This window comes from Mustela putorius, unplaced genomic scaffold (genome assembly GCF_011764305.1).
Source record: "Mustela putorius furo isolate JIRA1106 unplaced genomic scaffold, ASM1176430v1.1 tig00003859_pilon_pilon_pilon, whole genome shotgun sequence".
NCBI lineage: Eukaryota > Metazoa > Chordata > Mammalia > Carnivora > Mustelidae > Mustela > Mustela putorius.
The window spans coordinates 2,053,634-2,058,223 of record NW_025422011.1 but is presented as its reverse complement, the minus strand read 5'-3'; the positions used below and the strand labels follow the sequence as shown (position 1 = coordinate 2,058,223).

The following is a 4,590-nucleotide window of genomic DNA, read 5'->3' as shown; positions in this document are numbered from 1 at the left end:
CTATGCACCATGCCAAGGCCCTAACCCAAGTAACCAAAATCGAACAAGCCTCGGGAGATGCCCAAGACCAGCTGCGCCCACGTACAAAGTGCTTCGTGCTCCAGGAGCCTCCTGCTTGTGTCCATCGCTAGGTTTGAACACTCAGGAGAAAAGCGTCAGGTCGGTCCTGTTCACTGATTTCTGGAGCATCCTCAGTGCCTGGCACCAGTTAGGTCGGTAAATAATCGTTAGAACGACAGAAGGACACTGAAAGACAGGGTTCACTCCCTCTGCTGCGCAGCTGGAGCTCAGAGCCCACAGGCCACAACCCCCACCCGCCACACACAACATGGCGGCGATTTAGACCTACGTCCAACTTCCGTTTCCTGTGCGGATGTACGTCACTTCCTCTCCGGTTGCCCTGGAGTTTTAGAAGCCAAGAAGGTGCAGAGTCTGTTCCTCATCCCTTACGAATTCTTGCTTCTGCCGCAGCACAGTCTTACGGAGCAGTTTCGAGGCTCTGCCGCCAGCGGCTTGATGGTGAGAGGGGGAGCGCACGGAGGATCTTCTAGGGTGTGGGGGCGGGCCGCGGCGGGGGAGCGAAGGACGGAGTGGGGGAAGGTGGCTGGGAGGTAGGTCAAGAAAGTTTGTGTTGCAAACCTACCCCCAAACCGGTTATTATTGGAAGTGGCAGATGCAGTTACGGGGGCAGAGAAGATGCTTAACAGCTAGGACTTCATCGCCATAAAATGTGTGTGTGCGGAGGGCCTTAGCAGCCAGAAAAGCATTTTCTTCTCCTTTAAGATTTCTGTATTAAATGGGCCCAGTCACTACCTACACCTGCTGTCTGGTAACCTTTCCTCCTGTGTCTGAGGCCATGTGCAGCGTGAGAAGGAAACATGTTGGTTTTCCGTTATTGGCAGGCACCATTTTTCACACTTCTCACCCTTTATTGAAAGGGCGGTGAAAACCCAAGTGCAGGAAGCACTGTTGAAGGTCTGAAAAGGTTACGGAGATCAGAGCCATTGACTTTTATTTATTTTTTATTTAATTTTTTAAAAATAATATTTTAAAGATTTTATCCATTCATTTGTCAGAGAGAGAGGGAGAGGGAGAGAGCGAGCGAGCGAGCACTGCAGGCAGAGTGGCAGACAGAGGCAGAGAGAGAGAAGCAGCTCCCCACTGAGCAAGGATCCCAATGGGGGACTCAATACCAGGACCCTGGGATTGTGACCTGAGCTGAAGGCAGCGGCTTAACCAACTGAGCCACCCAGGCATCCCTACTTTTTATTTTTGAGAGAGAGAGAGAGAATCTCAACCAGGGGCTCCACACCCAGTGCAGAGCCTAACATGGTGTTCCATCTCAGGACCCTCAAGATCATTACCTGAGCGGAAACTGAGCCAGATGCTTAACAGACTGAGCCACCCACATGCCCCAACTTTTATTTTTTTAAACGAAGATCTTTTTTACTTGAAGAAACTTAAGGATTTGGGCATCCTAGGATGTGCTGTGAGATCGAAAGCAGTAGAATTTTTGCCATAGATCAGAAGAGAGACGGTCACCCAGTGAGTATCCTCTGACTTGCAGACCAAGTGAGCACAGTCAAAATCTTCTTCAGCAACCACCTTGGCATTGGAACAGGCTGTAAAGTTCACCCTTCTTCAACCCGGTCCTCGCATTGCCACATCCAGTTTTGCCTAGTTGTTCATGTTTCTGGCCTGATCAGTTTTTGTTTTTGTTTCTGGCAGATGCTGCGGAAGCCCCTAGGTAGCTGAGAAGTTGGTGGAATCTTCTTACTGGTGCAGCTTTCACTACTGCTTGTTGTTCAAGTGTGAGATAAAGGTGAGCAGAAAATTCTCGAGTGCACTGTTTACCTACAGCACACCGCAACTCGACTTCTGAAAGTTGAAAGAAACAGGTTTGCACAATTGTCGTGTGTGACATAGAAAAGACATGTCATAGCTTTTATGCTAATAAAATGCTTTTAAAATTAGTGTGTGGTTTTTGGTAATTAGCATATTATTTTGGTTATCAGTTGGTTCATAACAAACAGCCTAATTAGGTACCCCCCTGAGTCATTTATCTAAATGACTGTTCTGCTAAATTGTATTTGTGGGCATTGATCAGAGCTAATGGGAAAAAAAGATTAAGATGAAAATCATGGGATTAAAATTTTAATTAGTTTGCCCCCTGAATAGTTGCTTGGTGTGACACAGTGATTGATTGGCTATGTATACCCACCCAGCAAGGATGTAGCTCTACTACCAAACTTCTGAACATAAGAGTGTTTTACAAAAGACCTAATATTTTATTCAGTTATCTTTCTCTTTATTACTGCTTAACAAGGAATTGAAAAGGAAGGCAATGTGTGGGGATCTCATAATCTTTTGTCTGGTGATACATAGAAAGTATGAACTGAGGGCTCCAATCAGCTCAATATAGCTATTTCAGACTTAATATGTCTAAAATACAGCTATTTCCCACCCCCAACCCCTTCCTCTCCCAGGGTTTTTTTCTTGACCAGTGGCACCACCACGTATCTGTGTGTTCAGGGCTCAAACCCAGAAGCAGTCTTGACTCCCTCTTTTCTTCATTCCCTACAGCTTGCCCATCAACAATTCCTGTCAGCTTTTCTTTCAAAACATGCCCCAAATGCACCCACCGTTCTCATCTCTACCACCCTAACCCAAACACCATCACCCTTTACCTAGTTAAATGCAACACCCTCTGACTCTGGTCTCCCTGTTTCTAATCTCATGACCCATTTCTACCCACCTCCCCCCTACCCCATCTAGTCCGTTTACCACATGATAGCCAAAATGTTTGCTTAAAACATTGGTTAGGTTAGGCTTTATCACTTCTCTATCTAGAACCACCCAGCATCTTCGCACACTAGTTTCTATGCCCTACAAGCCCCTGCATGGTCTGAATTCATTTGGGACCACTCCCTCCCCCTCCACTCGCTATGACCCAGCACAGTGTCTCTTTCTTCACCTGCCAAGTCTGGACCTGTCTACAGGCCTTTGCACTAGTTCTCTCCCCTTTGACTGGAACTCTCTTCCTCCAGGTGTTTGCAGGGCTGGATCTCTCCTGTGTAGGTCTAAGCTTAAAGATGACCTCCTCAAATAACCCCTTCCTTTACTACCCAAACAACAGTAGGCTCCTATTACTCCCCTTCAAACCATCCTAATTTGCCTTCACCACAACACTTCTCATGACTGCTATCTTCTTGGGTCTTCATTTATTGACTGTCTCCCCCTGCTCCTTTGTGAACGCCATGAAAGCAAAGCCCTTGTCTTGTGTGTAACTATCTTTGGAGCCCCATGAGTCTCCAGTGCATGAATGAATGAGTACACAAATGAAGGGATTTCATTGGCACCAAGATGATTACCATCTCATCTCAGGTACACTGAAGGAAGGCTGGGAAGGGTCAGAGGACCAAATAGCACATAGAACGGACCTTAAAACATGAGACTTGGGCAAGGATGCAGAATGGAGAGAGGCAGGAAAAATGCTTGGGATTAGAGGCAAGGGCACAGTGAAGGTAAATGGAAATGATACCATGCAACTCTATAGATACATCCTAGAAATCCTAACCTGTGGGGCGCCTGGCTGGCCCAGTCAGTTACGTTTCCAACTCTCGGTTTCAGGTCAAGTTGTGATCTCAGAGTCGTGAGATCGAGCCCTGTGTCAAGCTCTGTGCTGAGTGTGGCCTTTGCTTGAAATTCTCTCTCCCTTTTCATCTGCCCCTCCTGCTTGTAGGCACATGTGCTCTCTCTCTCTCTCTGTCTCTCTAAAATAAATAAATAAATCGTTAAAAAAAATAAAAAGGAAAAGAAATCCTGATGCTTGTATAAATGTGCACTTGCACCTGTGTACTCACACAGTCCAGCTAAAGAATAGTGACTCTCCACGTTCACTCGGTACCTGAGTCTTACAGAACACGTCTTCTGGGTAGAAATAGATACTGGTGCTTTAGTGTCAGAAGAGAGTGATTCAGAAGTCTAGGTGGGGCCCGCGCGTCTGCTACTGGGGAATCCTTGTAAGCTGGTCTCCTTCTTGGTCGGGACTATAAGGCTGGGTAAATCCTAGCAGCTTGGAGAAGACAGCCTGGCGTCCTGCAGTGGTTCTGTTACACCGCCCAGTGGGGTGAGCCTGAGCCCCAGTTTTCTTCAAATAGAAAGTGAAAGGCTTCCTTGGAATACTGTGTAACTTTAAAACTCAAATTTTACTGAAAATGGGTATGTGGGATTCCCTCCTCCCTGAGGAACAAGGAGCCTACTTTTTGCCTTGACCCTTGAACCTAAGGCCTACATCCGAATTTGGTGATTCTACTTAAATGCCATATTTTGTCTAAAAAGCACTTTACCAAATTATGCCACCCAATATTTATATTGACAACCAGAGAACACGTCAGGAGCAAATTCTGTGAAGCCATGCTGAGCAAGCTCAGACTTGTTCTCTTAACTCTAGGTTGAATTTGTGGGAATGGGGTTGAAGGAGAGAAAGTGTCCAGGTTTAAAAAGATGCGGAGGGAAATGGAGCTTAGACCCTAATCCTTCCATAAATCCTTCTCACTCCCAGTTGGTCAATAAGATCCCTGGGATTGC

General features: G+C 46.4%; 1 long non-coding RNA gene across 1 annotated transcript; it reads left to right on the top strand.

Moving 5' to 3' along the window:
* Nucleotides 1-395: 395 nt before the first annotated feature.
* Nucleotides 396-1,973, top strand: LOC123387739. The gene is made up of 2 exons (XR_006602234.1): nucleotides 396-519; nucleotides 1,729-1,973. It is a non-coding gene; the product is annotated as an uncharacterized LOC123387739 (long non-coding RNA).
* The last annotated feature ends 2,617 nt before the right edge of the window (nucleotides 1,974-4,590 follow it).